Source organism: Rhipicephalus microplus, chromosome 1 (genome assembly GCF_043290135.1).
Source record: "Rhipicephalus microplus isolate Deutch F79 chromosome 1, USDA_Rmic, whole genome shotgun sequence".
NCBI lineage: Eukaryota > Metazoa > Arthropoda > Arachnida > Ixodida > Ixodidae > Rhipicephalus > Rhipicephalus microplus.
The window spans coordinates 227,981,436-228,006,261 of NC_134700.1; the positions used below are offsets into that span (position 1 = coordinate 227,981,436).

The following is a 24,826-nucleotide window of genomic DNA, read 5'->3' on the forward strand; positions in this document are numbered from 1 at the left end:
GGGAACGTTCCGCTGCGCGTCGAATCGTGCACCTAAGGACTTACAATGAAATTACACATCCATCTTTTCCTTTAACATATTTGTACGTTGATTCGAAGTTTTTGACGAATAAAACTTAACCGACGGTTACTATGCTGCCCAATGTGAATTCCGAGTGCATCGTGTCGAGACAAGGCCAGCTGTGCTTGAAGTTCAGACTTTCCACACGGTATCGACTACACCATATATAATAATTTTCGGGAAGTAGGACAGCGTCTACTACACCATTATTCGTCTTTCTGTCGATAAGTGAGGTACCTGTTACGCATCTATAAAGTATCATGTGCACTTTGTTGATGTTGCTCCCTGTCTATTCCTTTTATTCATTTCTCTCTCTGTTGATGCTGCATGTGGCTGATGGCGTTGCAGAATTGTGCCTTAGCCCTTTGCAGTCGGTGGGAAGCAATAAATCATGCACTCGATTCACAATCAGCATTGTGTGATGACTGGTTGTTATTTTACTCCACTATCACGTTATAACGAATAGGTTATACGTGGTTGCTTACCTGACAAGACGCCTGTATGGGGTCTTTTTTGCCAATGAATTTGAGCACCAGCGTGGATTTGTGGTAGAACACTCGAGTGACACGCAGGGTGTCCGGGTTAAAATCCCATTTTATACTTTTTTTCTCACTTCATTTCTTCATGTCTACTGGTCACGCCTTTGACGGCAACGGCGACGCCCCTCGAAGAAAGAACAGCCGCCCAACAGCTTCGTGCGAAAAATATTTTTTTTTCTTGCCTTCGATGTCGACTGCTGGGTGGTCACGTGCGATTAAGTTTTTGAGTGAAAAACCGAGATACTTGCACTCCGTGAATTCTCGTTTTTTTTTACTTTGTTTTAGGTTTCACACCATGCAGGAAGGAACAAGAAAAGTAGAAGGCAGAGTGGTAAACCACAAAAACTTTCGGTTGGCTATCCTACACTGGCGAATTACAGAAGTTGTTACATCAAATTGTGATTTCCCTTCGCTGCAGACAGCACTGTCGTCCGCCCGTACCCTTATTGGGGACTGCACCTCATCTGTGATGTAGTTACTATATAGGAATAACGGTGATCCGAGAACGTTGCCCTGATATAAAATGTCAACATAATGTGCGTTTGCTTATTAAAAATTGGGGGGCCCTTAAGCTTCGTTTTTGAGAATAGAACACGATGGCAATATCCTTGTCTCTAGTGCATTCTGTGTAATGGGTATCATGATTTAGACCATCAGCAATTATTCGTGTGCAATTTTTTGAACTTGCTATGCACCCACTACGTGGCCTTAAAGGAATAGATGCAGTAAGATGTCTGCCTTTTGTAGTGTGTGGCCGGCTTTAAAACATTAGGTCAATATGATAATCGCATGTTCAGACATACAATGACAATTTACGCTTGTACGGCGCATTATTACTGCGATATCACGTATTGTGTTGTGAAGCATGAATACAGAATGCGTGTGTTTGCACAGCATGAAAGTTACCCTCACTTAATTTTCAAGCAGAGGAAGTTATTTTCACTCTTTCCGAGCACTGTGGAGGACCTGTATGCAGAACTGCAACGCAGAGCCGATCATTTCTCCACGCACACATGTCATCTGAATGGTTGTTCACTTTAAAAATGTTCGTGATGTATTTGACTTTCGACTTGATTAATATCCCATCTTCGTGAGGTGCTTAGCCTCGCCACGTTTCTTGTGCAGCGCATGATGAAAAACCCTTCCATTACTGGCTTCAGCCACCCTTTCATTACTGGCTTCAGCCGTCTAGTTTCTTTCTAAGCAGCTCTTATTCGCTACAGAACTGCAACAGCACAGCTCTGTGTGATACTGTGTACTAGTTAACACACATTCTATGAAACATGATGTTCAAAAAAAAAAAGACGCACCGCTGTGTGGTAAAACATTTGCTTGACACGCAAATGAACCAGGTTCAATCCTCACTCTGACCTGGAATTTTTTATCACCTATTTTATTTGCATCTTTCTAGATCTTTCGCTCGTGCACAATATGATCATTTTTGGCTCACAAACAACGACGCCTGAATTTCTGCGAAACGAGCATTGTAACGCTTTCGCGTCAAAATCTTGCGCGAGGAATAGGACGTTAGCGGGTAAAAGAGGAGGAAGGAACTAAGAAGGGTGTCTTTGTTTTGGGAAATTGCCACAGAGATGCATTCGATGCGGTGTTCAATTTCATCCAAGACTCTAAACGTTTTGCAACATAAAGCTAACGCTAACAAATACTAAAAAAATAGTGGATCGAGAAGTAATTTTCGAAATGTGGATACATTTCGAAAATAATAACTTCGGCTAATAATAACTTTTTACTTCCTAAGGTTCGTACTAACTATGGTAAATCATCTTCTCTCTTCTGTACCATCACCATATGGAATAATTTGCCCACTTCGCTAAAATGCAAAGTTTCTTTAATTTATTTTAAAAACTCATTAAAAGAGTACCTGTTAAATAGTTGATTTATCTTCTTTGTGTTGTTTTATGCTTTATTATTTGTTTTTTGATTCCATGCCTTTTGTTTTCATTCTGCTTTGTATATTTTTGTTTCTACGATTCTAACAGCTGCTTGTGCTTTTATTATTTGTAATCATCACCGAGGGTCCCGTTGCAGTCGTGTACTTTGGGACCCTCGTCTGTATATTTTACTCCCTGTAACATCCTTTTATGACATGATAATAAACCTGCTGACCCGCAGGTCGCGGGTTCAAATCCCGGCTGCGGCGGCTGCATTTCCGATGGAGGCGGAAATGTCGTAGGCCCGTGTGCTCAGATTTGGGTGCACGTTAAAGAACCCCAGGTGGTCAAAATTTCCGGAGCGCTCCACTACGGCGTCTCTCATAATCATATGGTGGTTTTGGGACGTTAAACCCCACAAATCAATCAACATGATAATAAACTGATTGATTGATTGATTGATTGATTGATTTGCGGCATACCAAATTTATCGGATTTGGCAAAATCAGCTGTCTGGTCGGCTCCCGAAAATCAAGGTATAGTTATTAGTGAGTATCTTATTGTTGATTTTTTTCTCGCTCTCTGAATCTTTGTTTTCTTTCTTTAATATACTGTCTTCATTCTACTTGTTTTCCTTTTTTTTTTCGTTGTACGCAATAGTGCAGTTATCGTCGATATGAGGCTATATGTTCTCTTAGCCAATCTCTCGGAGTGTGTATGAGAGCCACAGATTAGAGGCTACAAACAAATAAACAAACAAACAAACAAACCCACAAACAGACGGGCTGCTCTATTTGTTGTTCCCATGTTGATTTGGAAAGCAGGATATAACTAGCTCGTTCTAAAAAACAGGTTGCCACCTTAGTAGCTTTAGATATTGCAAAAGCTTATGACAGTGTGGAACACATTAAACTAATGAATTCGCTAGCGCACGTCAGTTTACTAAATTACTTCGTGGCATGGTTTTACTCCTTTCTAAACTATAGAGAATGCTATTGCTCTCAAACAAGCATGTCGTCTTCAAAGTATAAATAAAGTAGAGTTCTTTCCCAAGGTTTGGTACTGTCACATTATTATTTAATATTTTATTCTGCACAATTCCAGTACAACATGATGTACAGGTGTACGTATACGCTGTCGAGATTGCATTTTACAGCTGCAAATATACATACACTGTATCAGATCCTACAGTTTTATATGAACGCTCTGGACACATGGTTAGACGACATTAATCTATCATTAAACATAAGAAAAAGTGCAATCGCAGTTTTTCCGATAAGTGTTCCAGTGCAGATTTTTGCATACTTTACTGACAGGGCTTGATTCCGCAGGTGAAATCGGTTATATACTTAGGAGTGACTTATACTGAAAACCTAAATTGGAGTCCGCGTATAGAAAATATGGCAGCTAAAGGAGCACGGGCGCCTGGGATGCGTCGTGGACTCAGCAATAAACGTTCTGGTTTACGTCATGATGTGCTGGTCATGATATATTGTATGTATGTCCGCTCTATACTGGAGCTTGGCTGTGTCTGGTTTTCTGGAGCACCCGCCTGCAAAATTAGACCACTGGTGCTACTAGAACGCGAAGCGTTTCTTTATGTCTTGGCCTTCCTGAATTCGTTGATATTAATATCTTATATAAGGAAGCACGCCTGCCTTCTCTTCGTGCTAGGTTCCAAATACTAGCACTTCGTACCTTCCTAAAAAGATATCCACCCCACAGAGGAGGTTGCAATATGTTTTCATTTATGAGCCGACGTTCTTTTTTAATCAACAGTGGTTTAGATTAAGGCGTCCACAAGTCATCTTCGTAGAGAAGCTCTTGAAAACATTACAAGTTAACATTCGTGAGGTACTGGTACTAAGAACACCTATTCAAACAATGAAAAAAAAATTGACAATATATTTTTCAATAATTGCAAAAAATTGTCCCAGTAGATACCTAAATGCCATTTTAAAAGACCACCTGGAAAGATTAGAAATAAAGATTGTAATATCAACTGATGCTTCAATTTGCGAAGAGAAGGCAGGTGTCTGAATTGCATCTTCAGTGTTGGATTGGTCTGTTTTCAATTTGTTTACCCGATTTTACACATATTTATCAAGCGGAATTACTTGCAGTTCTCTTAGCATTAGGAAAATTGCCTTAAGCAATAACAGATGCTATTATTCTTTCAGAATGCCTGTCTGTGTATAGTTCATTAACTGCGCCTAATATGTCCAATGCTTTAAAAGTATTTTACGGCCTTGCCCCAAGACAGTTACGACTCATTCGCTTGGTGTGGATACCAGATCATAAAGGTTTAATCCTCAATGAATATGCAGACGCACTCGCAGTGGCCTTAGATAATTACTCCATAATTTCTATATGGCTAACGCTAGCATTTATCACCGTGGCACGCTTTGAAAAATTTGTCGTATCAGATCATTTTGAAAACACTCGCTTGGCAACACCTGCTTTTTCTCATCTTAAGTACCCTTGGAAAAACCGATGGTGATCCTCTAGAATAGCGGATGAATCAATTACGAGACTAAGATTCTGAGTCCTCACCCCCCCCCCCCCCCCCGAATTTTTATCTACACAAGTCTGGTCTGGCACAGTCTCCCCTATGCCTCCACTGCAACGAGAGTGAATCCCTTCATCATTTCGTCTTAACATGCAGGTTATATACAAATCAATGGAAGAGACAGTTAGAAGAACCCTTCCGTTGGTTGGCTCTAAATTTATTTCTTCTGGTGGTCTTTTCTTTTGGAGCAACTGAAAAGAGATTTAGCCACAGGAATGTTTGCGAGGCCGTACGCAATTTTCTAAAGGCAACAAAACGAGTACAATGTTAAGCTGAAGCATAAATTCACTTTATTTCCGTGAAAGCTGTTATGAGATGACTTTTCAGGTCACGCGCAGTTGCATGTTGTTCATCGCCGCCGCCGCCAGTGTCCGTAACCACATCGCGAAAAATTAGAAAACAAAAAGCTTACACCAATGACAAAGTGGGCCTTGAACCGGGTCCGCTGGGTGCCAGCCCAATATTTAACCACTTAGTTACGCCGATGCTTGTAATTTGTTGTCAAACTTGCCTTAGGCAGGCATGCCTTAGCACCAATGGTGCAGTAGGGCTCGAACCCGGGTCCGCTGGGTGACAGCCTACTATTCTAGCCTTTTTTTTTTCTTTATTGACTGTATATATACAACATTCACAAACAAATGTATATCAAACAAAGGACAAACATGAACAAAAGAAAAGAGGTAGAAAGCATCAAACTTAACAGGCTTTTTAAAATTCCTTCATCTCTAGAAGGCTTTCTACTTGATGAAGCCATTCGGGCACCTCTTGTTGAACCTTTTGTGATTCCACGAATGAACAGACAGATGCTGATGCTAATGCACGTCCGGTTCGGCAATACTTCTTTCAATCTGTCTGCCCAGTATTCTACCACTGAGCAACACCAGTGCTTGTGACTTGTCATCAAACTTTTCTTAGGCAAGCTTGATGTCAGAAAAGCAATCGCATTAATACGACTTTACAACAAAGTACGAATTTTACAACATCGAAAGATCAACCAGTCGTTGTACAATGCGAATAGCGTAACGAGTGTGTCGTTCAATGCTCCAACCTATTACAAAAGCTTGTTCTTGTTTCCCTATTAACTGTGGCGCATACCCACTACAGCCATAATTTTTAATCGTCGTCAGCCACTGCATGGACAATTGGCACAAAATTCCTTGCAAGTGTTTAGCGGATACCACGCTTCTCAGAAGAATGACGAAAAACAGCATAGCGAATGCCGGCCTACTGCCCAAGAGTTTATTATTAATGCCCTATAGTGGGTACCAATGAAGTGTGCTTGCAGTAGTTACCCAATGAGTGTTCAGAAAAGGCTCTTTTATTTTTATTTTATTTTTAATCTATCATTTACCAATTGACACTTTGTTTAAACATCCCTATCTAAATAACCCGGCTGGTAAAACAATTCGATCTCACAAATGAGCCACCGACCGTTTCATGGCCGATCCCCCGTGGTGGGTTGCGCCAGGACTCTGAAGAACAACCAACTACCCAACCTTAGACGGTGGCTTTCGTTCGAAGATCGATTCATAGATTTCTGAAGCCGATGTGCCATTCGGGTTCTGGAACAACACCACTTCACGCGTCGCATTGTGACATCGTGTCGCGTGCGGTCTTTTTTTTTTTTTACCACCGAGAATGACTCGAGTCCTAGTCATAAAAACTTTATTTGGAGTAGATGTCACTGTTCACCGTAACGGGGGCTGGGGCAGGAACGTTGCTGGGACTCCATATTTCATGTGAAAATGAAGCCAAGAACTTCGGGGAATGAAGGAGAGAAATGAAATAATGGAAAACTTACTTGATAGAATAGTAAACCGGATTTGCAAATTCCTCGTATTAGAGAAGCAGCGGTGTGTACTGCTTTTCGATTAAGACTGGAAACCTCGCGTGGACTTATTGGCTGACATGCAGCCTGCAGTCTCACTGCGTCACGCGCTGAAATACCTCTTCGAAAATAGTGATTGCCGGAATCAACGCGTACGCCTTCAATCTTTAGTCGGGATCTTAATTATTGTTCTTGTTTTGGATACAAAACACGCTATACCACAATATTAATGAGAACTCATTAATATCGTGGTTCGTCGCTCTATATTTCTTCATATGCGTTTGTTAAACTGGTGCTCGCAAACGAGCACCATGTGCTTGAAAAATCATAATAGCTCAACACATCAATAATGAGTTCTCATTATTATTGCGCCTAACAATGGAAACGAGCCCTTATCCTTACTCTTTCCTTCATTCTATATCACGGTACGACTGGTGTTTTGGCATGTTAATACAGATACAGCAATGGTAAAGGCAAATAGTTTACTGAACAAGGACTGATTAATCGTCACCTATACGCATTCAGCCAGCTCTTGAGTAATTGCAAGCTTTCAGGTCTGCGCTCGTATATGAGTACAGCGACTAACCCTCCAGTTGTCTTTCAGGGTATTGTGCGAAGCGCTACGCTAATTTTAGGTGCACGGTGAACTTGCCGTATACGCGACTGAGTCCCAACTTTTCGGATTATGGCAAAGTTCACTTGATTAAGGCAGACTAACTTGAACTGCGACTGTAGTCGCTGCTCGATGCATTGCGTAATTTTTCTCAGAGAAACTGCCTGTCGCTATCGGAGGTTTCCGGCTTAAGCAAGTTTTCCTTGACTATTGAATTCGCCGTTGTTTGAGCAGAACAACTTGCAATCCGTAATAGTTAGTTGCACGATATATCTTTATTTGCGTTAGTTTAACAGGCACTCGCAAGCGAGCACCACGTGCTAAAAAATTGTAATCATCTAGTTAATACCTTTGAATTCTCCCCTCGCACTAACACTGATTTCTGGTATCTCGAACGCTTAGCTGAGCGCTGCCTGATTTATTGCACCTCGGCATCAAAGCCCTTTAGTTTTTTTTTTGTTTTTCCTTATAAATTCATCGCTTTATTTCTGATCTCTTACTGAGCCCCTCGTTTCTTTTACTTACAACTTTCTGGCGTCTCATAATCAAGTGGTTGTTTTGGGACGTCAAACCCTACATATTAATTAAATTACTTACGACTTCTTGAAATGTTCGAGAGGAAACGGTGTAAACGAAGATTACTAAAGTTGTTATTTTTATTTCTGCGTCAGTAATTATTGGTATGAATATGTTGAGCACAGCTATTCACCGATGGCGTTTGTTTATTTTACGTTGGTCTGGTTACTATTCTCTAGATCTCTACGTGTTTTTTTTTTAATTTCAGTTCGGGACTTTAATTGCGACTTGCTTAACGAACTAAATTTCGCGTTTTGCGAAGTGTGGTACTGTCAAAAAAGAAAAAAAAAGAAATGTTACCGTTTTCAGACTCGAGGTATGCCTAAAGCATGCGTACACTGTTAACCATGTCCTGCGCAAAGTACGAGATACGGCTAGGAAGCTGGACCGCTTTCGTCGTTTCTTGGCTATATCTCCTTAAGGGTGCACAACAAATTCAGTAACGAGACTTGTGACTTCCGCCGGCTGACACGTTACCAAACTCGACGAGAAGCGACGTTATGCAATCTTTCAACCTATGGGACGTGTGCGCGCTCACAAGAGCCGCGTCGAATACGACCATCTCGCATAAAGAAGCCGAGGCTACAGCGGACGAGAAAAAAAAAAGAACTCCGTCAAAACCGTTACTATTTATGGGTTCTGCACCAATTAGCAGTTCTTTACATAGCTAGCTGGAAAGTAAAGCCTCAGACATGTCGTTACTCCTGCCACGCCGGGAATTAGGCACGCCTGACTACCAATCGAACATCGCCTTTAATTGCACGACATTTATAAGCTATGAATAAGACAGGATCATCGCTGCACGGATTGATTCGCACATCCAGACTCGCTCCTTAATGCTGTCTTCCCTGCAATGCCCGCCGCGGTTGCGTGACGCTGGGTGCTAAAACCGGCTGCAACGCTCGACTCCTTAATAGAGCAGTTCCGGATCGAAGCCCGAGTGGCAATCAATCAGCAGGGGCGCTTGCCGCCGGCATGGCCTGAAAATGGTGGAATCAATGAGGGAATCGTAGCGAAGTACAGATATCGAATGAAAGGCACAGATTAAGCGTATAGTAAGTTGTCCTTGGCCCCTTCGCACGAGGATTGGTACAATCTTCTCCCGCTGTTCTTGGCTTTTCTCTTGGCCGTGTTTTTACCGTATATACGACCTCGAAGATTGTAGAAAACATCAGGAGGCCATCGTGTGTCATCCAAATAGGGGGATAAGTATTATTTGTGTAGTATACGACTCGCGTAGTAGTATATGCCATTGTAAGAGTGTTTCAAGAGTCAGCGGTGTGGTGCAGCGCCAGACGGGACCGTGACGATGTACACGTAGCAGTCAGTCGCCGTGTTGCAAAGGAAAAACCCTGGAGGAGACGACGATTGATGGAGACGGCGGAAGCAACCCGCTGGCCGCGCGCGCTTGGCAAACAACGCCGGTACACGCTACGCTGCTGCAATGCGGCCGCCGTGAGTCAGTTTTGCTAACGCTATCTTATCGCGGGTCTGCAATTCGCAAACAAAAGGTGGTGAGTGAAGGAGGGAGTGAGAGAGAGAGAGACGGAAGAAAAGAATGAAATACGTGACTGCTGCAAACTGTTTGTGCCTGTGCATAGTACGCAGCCTCTGGGAGGGTCGAGTGGCAATGTCGTTTTGCTACACTGTGCACTAAGTCGCAAGTTCAATTCCTGGCCGAGGAGGCCCCGTTTAACTTCATTTTGGGTGAAGAGCTTGAATTGAATTCGTTTTATTGAAGTGCAAAAAAAAACTTAACACTTTGGTAAGGAGGAAAAAAGCAGGAAAAGAACGACAGGGAGGTTAACCAGCCTATAGGCAGCTGGTTTGCTACCCTGCGCATGGGAGGGGGATGGGGGAGATGAAAGATAGAGAGAAGAGAGGGAAGAGAGATAAACGCAGCACATTCGGCAGCACACGCGCGCACACTCAGTCATAGTTCAGTCTTGTCTTTCGCGGTGTGTGACATTGCTAATACAGCCGCTTGTTCAAGTCCGTGTCGCGTAGGAATTTCAAGAGTACTTTTGTCGCCTTCTGTTGCAATGTCTTTTCTCGTGCACATGAAACATTTTGGTAAAAGACAACTAAGGGCATTCACACCTGACGAGGTCTTCCCACCAGAAAAAACAGGTTGAACATAAGAGATGACAACAAAAACGGAAGTAACTGAAAAACTTACATAAAAAGAGTAGGATTTCACGTACAGCTTTGAATACATATAGAAATACGGAAGAAGATTGTTCAAGTAAATGTATGATCAAACGTGTCATTGTTGCACCGAAAACGTGTCGTTGTTGAACGCAAATAGCAGGCAATCTGCACCTAATGAAACACAATAAATAAACTGTGAATTAAGTTAGCGTGCTTATTCTTCAGAGGATGTGTAACAATGTACTCAACATAGTGAAAGTTGATTGATTGATTTGTGGGGTTTAACGTCCCAAAACCACCATTTGATTATGAGGGACGCCGTAGTGGAGGGCTTTGGAAATTTTGACCACCTGGGGTTCTTTAACGTAACATAGTGAAAGTTAATTCAATGCCTATCACTACGCCGTCTCCCATACCTTGGTTTACTTTACTCCTTTATTATCAATTATTCAATCAATTAGTCAATTAGTTAATCAATAATTATTTAATATATACTCAAGCAATCGATTATGCAATCAAGCAAGCGTGAAATTAACCGCGGGGCATGCAGTTAGTTGCACAGGGCGCGGTGTGATGATTAGCACCGCATGAGAATTTCATTCATGGAAGGCAACATAATTTTGTGCTCTGAGACACGTTTCTGATGTTTATACTTCGCTCTGTAGTACAAATCTCGTCCGGAAGAGTGTGCCGCGTGGCGTAATTTTCATTTTGGTCGATGGACGACAATGGATGATCGCCGACGCGGACAGCTTTGTTAAGTTCATATATACTGAAATGTTCGCCGTGTACGTCTCCTGGAAACGCTGCCCAGAAAAAAACTCTCAGCCTCAAGAGATAAAAACGCTGCTCAGAAAGACATTCAGCCTCAAGACATTGAGGTTGTGCGACTTCTTGGCGGAATTTTTCTCGCATAGCGAGTTCATAACACTTTCACTACGGCGTCCACTCTCATGATTTCGCTCTATAGCTTCGCTATGTTTGGTCGTTGCTTTCTTTTGCGTCGGCCGACCGTCTCGCATATATAGTCCATCGACCATTAGAGACCATCGCATATAGAGACCATCGACCATATATATATATATATATATATATATATATATATATATATATATATATATATATATATATATATATATATATATATATATATATATATATATATATATATATATATATATATATATATATATATATATATATATCAAACGCGTCATTGTTTTACCGAAAAAAATGAACGCAAGTAGCTGGCAATGTGCACTGAATGAAGCACAATAAATAAAGTATGAATGAAATCAGTGCGCTAATTCTTCGGAGAAAGTGTGTGTTTGTGTGTGCGGTGTGGAAACATACCTGTGCGGTATTGCAATTGGGGTGGCTCTGCCTAATAAATAGCGTGGTCTCATATCTTTTTTTGAAAGAAGAAAATCTTTGCTCATGGCTCTGGCCCCCATTTCATCTACTATGCTGTCGTTAAACTTCACGAGCTTATCGCGGGTCATCTAAACTGAATGCGTTCCGCCGCTGAGCGCGTAATCTCGGCGACGAAGCCTGTATTTTCCGGTGACATCTGTGACTGCATGGCGTACGCCTATTTCCATTCGTTCTAGTATGAAAGCCAACCGCAATCATATACCTTTTCTTCCTTTTTTTTCTTATTAGTGGCACCGTAGGTTCAGAGCTTCCGCCTTCTGCGCCTTATACGCGCAGCCTCTGCGCGAATCTTGACTATATATAAAGCAAAAAAAAGAACTAAAAGTGGACCAGGTGGCTCGCAATAACAGCGCTATCACTTGCATTGCAACGGAAGGATGCTCTTAGATCTGTCGACGTATCACAACGCGAACATTCTATCCAGATGACATACTGAGCATCTATACATGTCAGTGGTTCATTTCCCTTTATGCCGCAACATTTATGTTTGCATTATCGCTGCCCATTCGCATCAGTCACCGTGACATACTCCTGATAACGTCTGCGTGAAGTTCGCTCGACATTTCTGTTGGGTCATTCCATGCAAAACATTCCAGCCAATTTGGCGACCATCTTAAATGTATTCGGCAGGAAATATTGTACTGGTTTGCTGCATTGAAAACAGTGCATCGCTGCAATATTTCATGTGGAAAACCTTTTTTGTTCATGTGGGTACATTCTGAACTTCCCAGAATGTCCCCCGAGCTGTTTGGGAAAAACATTTATTTTAGAAGTACCGTTTTTGTTTTCTATACCACGTTTGATCTACATGTTAAGTAAAGGTGCTACTGTAAGGTGTTTGAAGCTTCGTAATACTAACGCAACTTTTCTGCCACATTGATATTCAAGAATATAACCAATATGAGTAATGTTTGCTGTTTTTCTATTGCTACACTGCAATTTGAATCAATATCATAGCAATGAATACTTACTTACCAGAAGGTATATTTTGTGGAAAAAATACATTAAGACATATCAAGTTGTTAAACTTTACGCAAAATTACGCATTTCACAAACTTGGCATTTTTGTCCATTATGACACGCAATTTACAACATTTGGTGGTCCAGTTAAAAATCACCTCTATACTTAAATCAAAAGTATATAGACCTTTTTTTCATATGGCAAATCTTATTATTACATTTTTTTGTTTTAAGGAAGAAAATAATTTTTTAAGTGTTCCAGTGACGGCAATGGGGAATTTTAAGGCGGCACCTGTCGTATGACCAAATGGGCAGATAGCCGTCAATGGGAAAATTCAAAAATGTTGTTCTTTTTTTAATACGAAAATCGTAGAGGTAAAACTTGCCACATAAAAATAACTGTTTATTTTCTTTTGAGTTAGGTATAAAGGTGATTTTTTACTGGACCACCACATGGTGCAAATCGCGCCTCAATATGAACAAAAATGTTGATCTTGTGAAATTCATTATTTTTTATCGTAAAGTTTCACCGCTTGAGAAGTCTAAGTATATTTTTTCCACAAAATGTACATTCTGTCGAGTTCTATTTGTTGCTCAGATATTCATACAGAGCGCAGTATTGCATAGGAAAAAATTCAAACGCAACACATTTAGGCTTAGTTTTTGGAGGCATACGTGGCAGAAAAACTGAAATAATATCATTGAGCTTCAAACACCCTACAGAAGCTTCTTTACTTAACATGTAGACCAAATTTGTTACCGAAATAAAGAGCAGTATTTTTCAAAAATAAATGTCTTTCAAAACAAAACCCGGACAACAATCTAGAAAGTTCAGAGGGCACCCACGTGAGGAAAGGAAAATGTTTTTTCTGTCTGAAATATTTTAGCAATTCACTGTTCTCAATGCAATAAATGAGCATGATTCGAAAATGACATTGAAAATGGTCGCCAAAATGGCTGGAACGTTTGGAACGACCATGTTGCGAAATTCCCACCCACGTAATAAATAGATCCGTATCACGCTTAAATCCGCACTTGGATAAGAATTTACCCATTCCTAAATTCATACAGACCGTGTACGCGGCGTCTGTATTCTGTCAGGAAGGGGGGGGGGGGGGCAGGCAGAAATAAAGTGGGCAGTTGTCATGCGACAGACGGGAGATTAATTCAATTAGAGGAACAGTAGGAGGTTATTACAGCCTCCATCTTTAACGCCAGTTGTTTCGGAACAGTAGGAGGTTATCACGCTATCCATAACGTCAGTTGTTTCGATATCTGGCAGTGAAGCCTGAAGGAAGGACGCAAAGTGAGTGACTGGAAAGGCAGGGATCTTAACCAGTTTGACTTAATCGGTATGCTACCCTGCACGGGGGAAGGAATGGGAGAGATTGAAAGAAGAGTGAAGAAAGGAAAAGCCCACACGTATACCGTCACCAGGCGGAGTGGCTGTTTTGTGTGGTATACGGCATCATTAAGAGTCTACAGCCACCAGTGCAAGTCTATTGTCCTTGAAAATTTTAGCAGCGGCTTGGCTGCTTGAATTCTCGATGCCTTTTAAGGATGACATTGGAGCATGGTTTCTAGTGTCATCGTATTGTCAAGACGAGCGAGAGCGCATGAGAGAGATCGTGTCTGCACGGCGTAGCGAGGGCATTTGCGGAAGAACGATATGCTGCGAAGTCTCCTCGGTGCTGCACGCGCCGCAAAAAGCCGTGGTGATAGTCCCTATCCGAAACAAATATGACTTCGTGGAAGCCACTCTTAGCCATAAGCGGCATAGCATAGTGGCCTCTATTTAGCGCAGTACAGTTTCTATTTGAAATTGCTGTAACGTATTTAGGTGGTCTTGCCGATAGTTTTGGCTTCTTGACGTATAGTCAGTGCCGCGAAATATTCTTTCTGATTCTTCGAAGCAAGGCAGCAGCATAAGAATTGGAAGGGGCATAGCCTTGCCGCCTTGTAAAGCTGACCAATTAGTATTATCAGTATGTTCGGTGCCAATCACGCCGCAGAGACTTGGCAACCATTAAAATGTCACATGGGTCCCTTCTAAAATGACGTATTAATAAGTTATCTTATCTCGAATACCAGCTGTTCATATGTTTCCACGCCACAGGGCTGACAAGAGAGATTGTAAAGCTTGCCTTACAATCTCTCAAATTCCAAATTGTCACTCAAAAAAGGAGTCACTAGAAAATTATAAAAAGTCACTCTGAAAAGTAACGAAAAACTGACCGTCGTTTCAGTTGTTCGCGATCCAAAACACAAAGTGTGGCGCAAAGAGCTTCGAGTTCCGCAGCCGCTGAAGTTGTTTGGTGGTCGGTGCAAGAGGTGCAACTGTCTTAATGTAACAGTTGCACCTCTTGCTGGCACAACCACCACTCCGGACGACCTTCGGATGATCGTTGAGCCGTCGATATAAATATGTAGTAGAAGCAGAGAAAGGTGTTTCAAGGCAGTCGATGACAGCTCAATTTTTTGCTTGATTCCTCGTACTTCAAGGTGCACTGCATGCAAGATGAATCAAACACCAAGGTGGAATCGATGGTTTAGATGCGGGGCTTAAGCCTGATGGTAGATTGGTGGAGTAGCTTAAGATTGTTGCGCAGTTGCCTCTGAAATGGCATGGCTTTTGTACGCGCTTATAGCTCTAGCACGAGGGCATGATATTATATATCAATGGCTGCCTGGACATATCGGTATTACTGGAAATCAATTAGCCGATGATGCAGCCCGCTCAGCCCATGAAGGAACCCGTGAAGTCCCGATTCCTCTATCAAGGAATGATGCAGCAAGGCAACTTTACCTGCTGGCTCGAGATCTCACACGCACGTTCTGGTCGTCTACCAGCTTCCAAAGGTGTCAATTTTATGAACTGGATCCTTCGCTTAAGCTAAAGCTACCATCACAACTTTCCCGCTCCGATGCGACACTGTTATGCCGCCTTTGGTTGGGTGTTGCATTTACAAAGGTGTACTCCTTTCGCATTGGTATGGCAGACACTCCTACATGCGACTACTGCGGAGCTGAAGAGACCATCGAACACGTCCTGTGCAGCTGCGCTTGCTACGACACACAGCGATGCCAGCGATGCCAGCTCCGGATGGTTTTGAATCAACTTGACCCCGGACCATTTTGTGTGCAGAAGATACTAGGACCTTGGGCATCGGCCTCAGTTGCGCAGAAAGCAACTAAAGCACTGCTACTTTACCTAAAGTCAACAAACCTGAGCGACCGCCTGTAGACTGTGTGTGCTCCCCGAGTGTGCTCGTGATTGTGTGTACCTTCTCATCTCTCTGCAACCTCTTTTCTCCCCTTCATCCCTTCCCCAGTGCAGTGTAGCAAACCGGATGTGCGTCTGGTTAACCTCCCTGCCTTTCTTTGCATCTTTATCTCTCTCTCCCTCTCTCTCTCTCTCTCTCTCATACGCTACGTAGCTGATGAGGTGTTGCCTTAATTGCCTATATGGCGTGAAATGTTGATAATTTAATTATCAGTTAATCCCTTTAGGCGTATGCCTTACACTGAGCTTACATTTGCCCGTCCTTGCGGTCTGCCACGGAACGTTTGTAAACTAAATGCAAAGGCCCTAGCTAACCTAATGCAAGTACGTTCACGTATTTGCACGGAAATAAATGGCAGTACTGCGCGCTTTAGCATTTTCAAACTGTGAAGCGTTGCCTCCTTGCACTAACGATTCTGCCTCCGAGCACCACTGTTTAGCGTCGCTCTTTGCAGATGCATGCAGTTCATCTTTCTGGCGGCACCCTCCCTCACACTCGGTCACCATTTCTCGCCCTTTCCGTTCTCTTTGCTGCGTTCCCTTTTCATTTTGTTCAAGTCGTGGCCAGCCAAGTGAATCTGGTCTGCCTACTTATTGCCCGGCTTACCTACACGTACACGTCGCTTATGCATTCGTTCATTCGTGACGCACAGAACTGGCGGCATTTCGCTTCGCACGTAGGTAACGTCTGACACTCGTCTCGTTCGGATTCGCCGTCGTGCGAATCTCTCTCGTGCGCCGGCCATTCGCTTCCCGTCGCGCTAAGCCGACGTCTCGGCCGTGTATCGGGCGACGCTTGCCCGGACGCAACCGTCACTCATCTAGCGTGTACGGAAAGAAAAGAAAAGCGCGCGATGTCACTCACCCAGCGTCGTCGCTTATGCAGGGGAACATGTGGACAGTACGATGCCTCTGACAAGTTGGGGCACTTTCTTGGAGCGGTGGGGCCGAAATTTTTCTTCCTTTCTTTTTTTATTTGTATCTATCTATCTATCTATCTATCTATCTATATATCTATCTATCTATCTATCTATCTATCTATCTATCTATCTATCTATCTATGTCACCTGTTTTTCTGACGAGCTGTGTTTCCACCTATTTTCCTATGGAGAAGCAAATGCCCGCATATAGGTAAATCCGCACGTCAACTCACAAGAGAGAGAGAAAACTTTATTTGCGCATAACGCGGAGCATTCCAAATGGTCGGGCCCTTATTCCAGGGCTCCGCTGGCCCTAGCCATCATCTCTACCCGTTGGACCAGCCAGCGCTGATCAACAATGGCCGAGCTGGACAGCAGCGCCTCCCATTGTTCCTCTGTGTTGTTCATGTTGTGGTGTTCTTCATTGTGATGCGTACACTCCCACGGGATGTGAAACAGAGTTGGTGTGGCCCCACACCACGGACATATATCTTTGTATGCTGTGGGGTAGAATACATGCAGCCTGTGTAAGTTCGTGTATGTGTTTGTTTGGATTCTGCGTAATGCCACCGATTCCATTGCTGTAAGTTTCTTATGCGGTGCTGGATACACTTTTCTATTGTCCCTGTAATACTGAAGAATTGCACCAAAGTTAGGGTCTAGGGGCGTTGGATCCTCTATTGCAGTGTGCAAGGAAGCTCGGTAATCTGTGAAGCCTCGAGCCGCCTCATCTGCAAACTGGTTCCCGGTGACGCCCTCGTGCCCCGGCGCCCAGATAATGGTTTGGGTGTATTCAATTGGGAAGTCCTTGTGAGCTTTGGTTAGAATTTGGAAGGCCTTCATACATATTCTACCTTTTTCGTAATTTCTACATGCAGCCTTCGAGTCTGTGATTATTGTCATTGGGGTTTTTCGCTCCCTGCCCTCCTTTCAACTCACAAACTTTGAGCGTTCTCTCTCGTTCTGGCTGGTCTTTGCCTCATAAAACTATAGTGACGCCGCTCGACGCGATCGCGTCCTTTCTCGCGCTGCTTCTTCTATTGCCGCTTGTGCGAGTTCCTGCAGCTGCTGCTCGGACAAACGGCGCCGTTTATATGCGCGCCCTACACGGGTCCACCTTCGCGGGCCTTCGAACGTAAAAAGGCGACGCTTTCAAATCTCCGAGAGTAAGTTCTATGCACATCACATACACACGCGTTTGTCTGACTCTTCTACGACGGAGCGCCCAGGTCATAAGTTGAGTGGGCACTCAGCCTAAAAAGAATAGCTTTGGGCTTATCTTCACTTCGCATTTAACAGACCCTTTTCCAAACAAACAAACAAATATAAAACAGGAAATAAAAACAAAAAACGAAAATAAAGGATGTTACGTTAAGCATGTACCAAAAAAAATATCAGCTAATGCTGATGCCTAGCAGTTACAAATATGAAGCTTTACGATTGGGCCCTTGATGCATGGTGTGTCAAGATATTCGTGCATAGGTAACAATGGAGGAATTTAATCCGTGACAACTTAATCGCTAATCTACCTACCTATTAGGAGGAGATGGCAAAACAAAGAGGTTGATGCAAAGAAATAGCGGATCAACATGAAGCCCACAATGCTTTTTCTCGTTTCGGTGACTGCTTTGCTCGCCTGCTTACTTTGTTTTTGTGTCCTTTTTCCTTCGTTTGTTTGGTCCCATTCGTGTTTCGTTATTACCGAGTTAACATTGGTAAAAGGATAAGTGTTCCTGTCTGGCTGTACAATATCGCTCTATTACGATGTTCATTATGAAGTGTTGCGCAAACATGGATACCCACCATGTTCGTTTGCTTATTGCGTTGTTATATAGACGGCTCCCGCGCGTATCGTGGTCTGCTTGCTTTTGTAGATTGTGTTCTCGAATTTGCATTGGCCAACATAGCAACCTTCCGCACCAAGTCTCGAATGTGGTGTACGCGCCACAGCTGTGAGCTCATTGTGGACAAGAATTCTAAACCGGACAGTATACTCGCAGATAACGAAACAAGCATGTTTAACGAGCAGTTGAATTCGCACCCCAACAACTGCGAAACTAGTACCATGCTTTTTCTCCGTTTGCATTTGAACTTGTTTGAGTCGTCCGTTTATTTAGTCCCGTCAATACTGTCCGTCTTTCTTCATTTATTTTTTGGCGAGCCTGTCGTTTTCGTCTTCTCAGAATTACGCGAACATGCCTTGCAAAACCGCTTCATTTCACTGGAAAAACAGCAAGGTCCGAACCTGACTCGTCTTTTAACGAACCAGGGCACGTTTTTATCGCTTCCTGAGCCTAAAGTCTGAACAGGAGCTGTTTTTTTTCTTTTCGTACTCGCTGAAACCCACTATACGACATTAGTATGCAACGCCCAATATTAACCGCCCAATTAGGAGATAAATCTCTTTGCCCGAAGAACAAGTGTTTTGTGTGCGGAGGTCGCCTCGGTGACGGTCTAACTGACGTCGATTGAGTGCAAGAGGAGCAGGTACAGCTTACAAAGCAGGCACGTGCAGGCGCATCTCCTGCATTAGAGCTTCATATTCACCTCGGCCATTTTAAAGTGAATCCGCGTACTTTCCCAACTTCAGAGAGAAACCCGTTTTTCCATGTCGACGTCAAACGATTCCACTTCGCGAACGGACGCGGGAGACGCCTTTTACCCGTGTACACGATTTCCCTGAGCGAAGAAACGCGAGGCAGCCGCAGTCCTCCGTGCTACACGTGAGACAATGTTCGTCACTCTTTATTCTCTATCTTTATAGTGAGTTATGGTGACAGTCGTACTACAGGTCGCAGTTGAGCTTTGGCGCAACCCCTTGCTTTGGTCGTCTTCTCTCTTTCTCTCTTTTTTTGTTTCTCGCCGCAATTTTCTTAGAGTTACAATCTCAACACATTATCTCTCCCTCTGACTTGAAATCGCCACGCTGGTCTAGCGGTTGTAGTAATAGTGCTCGAGTGCTGACATGGAGGTTGCGGGATCGAATCCCGGCTGTACGGCGGCCGCAGTTCCGTAGAGAATCGTCAGGTCCGCGTATTAAGATTTTGGCCGCTCGTTAAATAATCCCAGGTGGTCGAAATTTCCGGAGCTCGCCACTACGGCATCGCTCATATTCATATCGTGGTTTCGGTACGTAAAACCTCGGCAACAATTAATCACTGTCGCCCCCCTTATCACTGATACGAGAACAAAACAAAATGACTTCATCTTTCGCATGCAGAAGTATGTTTTCATGACTTTTTTGTTTCAAAGTGGAGCGACGTTGTGGCAGATCCATGAAACATTCTTCTTCCTCACTACCACTCGAGCAATTTTTAAGTCTAGAATGCGTCACGAATCCTCTTTTAGTGAAGCTTACGCTATTGTCTTATATACAGCTGGCAAGCACGCCCAAAAATTTCTTAGGTACATTTAGCCTAAATGTACTTTTCATTTCAAGTTGTGCCTTTCAAGATCTCAGAGATCAGCCTGTTTTCGGAGTACTTGTTTTCTTTATTATTATTATTATTATTATTATTATTATTATTATTATTATTATTATTATTATTATTATTATTATTATTATTATTATTATTATTATTATTATTATTATTATTATTCCGTCCTAGCAATAGCGCTCCTCATCTTACGCGCGTGCCTGTCTCACAGAGGTGTACCACCGAGTCCTCTCAGAAATTAAAACCATATATGTGCGCAGAAATTTATTAAGGAGAATGCGTCTGGCCTGCTGTGGCGTTGTTCGTTCGATCACTGCACTCAGCTGCTGCCGACGCCTGCCTTCGCCGCTGAACGTGCTCTTTGCGAGTATAATGAACTCCGTGCGCGGGGCTGACATTTCGGCGAACGTTTCCGACTGGACTATAGACGTCACTAACTGTTGTTCCTGTTTCTCTAATGAGTACCTTGATCTACGTGCAAACATTAGCGCGCAAGTACGAAGTTTGTTCAACGTGTCTCCTTTTCTCAGAGCGTTCATCTTTTGCATGAAACCGAAGTCTACAAAAAAAAAAAAGAAAAGTGGTGGTGATTCATTCACAAGTATAGTGCGCACGAGGACATACGCAAAATACTATGCGAGCGTGATGCATTGCCGGAGCGTGCTTCTGTATTCGGCAGTCCGTTGAGCCGTTCACGAGCAGGTGTTAAAGAACAGAGGAATATGCTTTCATGAAAAATTTCTGCGATAAGAGTTTTTGTGAATGCGCCCCGTATTTTTTTAGTCATACCGAAGACAAATGTTTCGATCAACCACAATGAGGGACGTATCATTAGCGGAGCTGAAAAAAACGCACTTACGAAGAAGCAGTTTTGCGAATTCAGCCCAAAATTTAGAAGTGTTCTCTTGTTGCGTTGGGAGCGTTTTAGTTTCATTTTCATCTATGGTTTTTGAGAAAGGTGCACAATTTATAACGGCTCAATGATGAGGCGTCTATACAACATAATACTTGCTCTGGTAACTAATGTGTTTGTTTACGACTGCGAAGACTTTAATGCTTGTTCAAAGTTAAGTAATTAAAAAAATCTGGACTGAAATATCATGTTGCTCGTGTGGTTATGAAGCATGCCGTAATGAAATATTCCTGATTAATTTTTGTCCCTCTGGTGTTTTTTTATGTGTGGTCGCATTTCGCCCCTATCAAAATGCGGCTGCCGTAACAAATCAAAGAATTAAAAGGACCAACGATCTAAATTTGGTGTTGAACGTTCCCGAATTTCATAATGTGTCTCATCCGTTTTGCTCGAAGCTCATTGGTGTTATTATTTTTAACAACGTAGCCACTTAAGGTTTTCTTTGCGCCTGATAGTGTGGACAAATATCATCATCAGGAGCCGTTAAAGCGAGGCGTCGAATCGAATAAATTTCGTGGGCGAGCCTGCAACGTCAGCGAAAATACCGTCACATTATGCAACAAGTGGTCACATGACTAAAAATAACGTTACTTCACGTCATAACTAGTCACGTGAGTAAAAACTGCAGTTCGTCACGTAACTGCTGTCCTGACTAAAAAACATGTAGCATTGCGTAACGTCTAGTCACGTGACTAAAACCACGTAAGCTCTATATATAGTCACGCGGATAAAATCACGTAGCTTCACGCTACAACTAGCCACGTGACAAAAATTACGTAACATCACGGGACAACTACCAATGTGACTGAAATCACGACATCCCATGACAGCTAGTCGCGCCACCTGCTCCCGCCAAAACCACGCAACGCATGCGCAGTGTGGAGAACCTACCGAAACTGGAGAAAAAAAAAAGTCAAGCCGATAGTCATACTTGGTTCTTCTATAGCAAACACTTACAAGAAGCTGAGTGAAACACTACCTCCGCTGCTGGTTCGAGGTTGGCGCCACAAGCTGTTAGAAGAAGTTCAATCTGAAGCGCGCCTATTAACAGCGGCGTGCGAAACACAAGAACAAAGATGGCAGAAGCACCAAGCGCTACAAGTTACACTTGTATTTGTGTAGGGGCTCTTTTGTATGTTTTTTTTTAAATTTTACACTTGTTATGCATCTGGCTTAGTTATTACGTATACGTCTACTTTTGACCACGCTTGGTGTAAAATAAGTAGTTCAATCTTACGCTGCCGGGAGTATGATTTTTAAAATTACCCTCTGGAAACCCCATGTCATTAAAAGGTACTCGGTTGTAGTAGATCTCAGTTTAATTTCGACCAGGCTTGCACGAGTACGTGGTGCACAAAGGCTTTCTTCTCTGAAATTCATAGTTCATAGTTCAAAGCTGGCATTCAACCTGTGACCTTGCACTCAGCATGACGCCACCGCCAGTGAGCTACCGCGGCTTAATTTAACTGAATGAAAATGTCCCGAGGACATAAAAGCTAAATAACGGTACCAACGTTGGCTCTATTTGTCCCAGTTAAAACAATGGGCAGTATAGCACGATGAGGCATCGAGCTTTATCCGTTACATAGTAGGGGCTGCCACCGGGTGAATGTACCGTAAGCAAGAAAACTGGGCGACGTACATTCGTGGACAATATAACAGTGAACATCCAGGTCATGCTTAATCAAATAATTACTTGTAATGTACCGACATAAATTTGACGTACTGAATTGTAATAGATACATTTCGCTTTGATCATCTAGGTTTATGGATACGTTTTCGCTTACCAGCTGCGTTTGAAAGGGTAGTTATCAGTGTTGCCCATCTTATTGCTCACAGCCGTAGGACTCCAATGAAAGGTGTGGGGAGAGGGATGCACTGTGCCGAAACCAGTACTTAATCGCAGGATGCGATCTCAGAGAAGGAGTCTTTAGAAAATTATTATTCTCTTACTTAAGTAAATAATGTTAAAAGAACACTTGGCTCATATAACGGTTGGATGGTAGTTTGTTTACCAACGTGATAATTATATGCACATTTTTATGATGAAATTGTAGCAAGACTGGTGTAATCATCGCGGCACAAAAAGTGAAATGTTTGGAAATATCTAAGGACTGAACATTCTGATAAATAAACTTGAGGTCGTGGCAAGTAGGGTTATCTTATGATTAGCGACAATGGCATATTTCACTCACCGACTACTGATTTTTTTGTGTGTGTGTGTGATTAAGGATCTCGCATGTTCAAGGTCTTCCGGTGTAACGAAAACTGTCATTCATCTTTGCTAATATTTCTAGCTCCACTAAGCCTGCTTTGAAAGAAAGAAAGGAGGAAAACAACCTTATGTTGGTCGTGCGGAACGCTGACCCAACCCTGCTTCGAAAGATTTTTTTTTGCTTTTTTTTTTCCTAGTGTGATAGTACGGTGATCGTTTAAAAACGCACAGCATGACATGAAGATGAGAATATAGTCGGCTCCAAGGTTTTGTATGGTTGATATTGTTGTTCACTTTACTGCGTTGTAAAGACGGGTTCCCTTTTAAAGGAATCACTTACGTTCAAGAAATGTCCGGATTTTCCTCTCTTGAAAAACCATTGGGCCTTAGACTCGCAGAAGTCTACAATGACAATTCTGACTCCATGTGACAAAAGAGCGCCGTGCACCAGTAATGTTTCCACGCCTAGTTGCAGTTAGGTGCCAAGCTATATGTATGCTCATTCAAGTGTTGGCTGTGGATTAGCGTGGCCTTTACGAACTATTTCAGCTATCGCATTGGTATGGCTGCCTCACCCACCCAACTGTGATAACTTTAATTGCGTGGAAATTCTTGACCATTTCACGTCCTGTGCCATCGTATCGACTTTGAACAATATCGCTGGACTCTCCGGTGTGCCTTCAGGAGAGATGATCGTCACTTTACTCGGAAAACGATATCAAGTGCGTGGTCTCATAGCGCATCAGCCCAGCAAGTCACACAGTCCTTCTACAATTCCTGAAGGCAACATCCCTTAGTGACCGCCTGTGAAACCCTGCACTGTGCGTGTGTGTGTGTGTGTGCGGTGTGCAATGTGCATCTCCCACTCTCCTTCTCTCTATATTTCACTCTCTTATTCCCCTTTCTCCACGTGTTGGTAGTCTAGATAACCTCCCTATATTTCTTATATTTTATCTCTCGTTCGAGTGTTCACTCTAACAGTGAACTGCACTGTACGTGTACAAGGAAAGCGATAACGAAGCCGCTGCTACTAGCCTATACCTGTGTACGTATTCAACTGTGATCGGTCTTCTGCTTTCTTAGGGCGCTATAGCCCCTGCAATACCTTTTACATGAACTTTCTGTTTCGTATACACTTAGTAACACTCTAACAACAGAAAGTATTCAGTGTATAGACAAAAGTGGGACAATGTCGTATTGCAACGTCATTGATCTAATTTCCTGTTCTCTTACGTGCACCGCTCTGTGCCGACACAACTCCAGTTACGTCATCGCTCATGCATGGCGCACACTTCTACGCTGAACGTCAGTGATTCCTCCGAGATAGCTGCATTCCCTTGCCGGCGGGCATTCTTGCCGGCGCGCGCGGAGGTTTCCTGAGCGCTAATCTTTCCCAAGGGTCGTTTAGTGTCGCGACGAACGAGGACAGAATCATC

The 24,826-nt window shown here is 42.9% G+C and overlaps 1 protein-coding gene across 3 annotated transcripts in view; it reads left to right on the forward strand.

The window, feature by feature from the left end:
* LOC119159572 (adenylate cyclase type 5) overlaps positions 1 to 24,826 on the forward strand; it is a 258,967-nt gene that overhangs the window by 120,716 nt on the left and 113,425 nt on the right. The gene's annotated exons all lie outside the window — the stretch shown is intronic.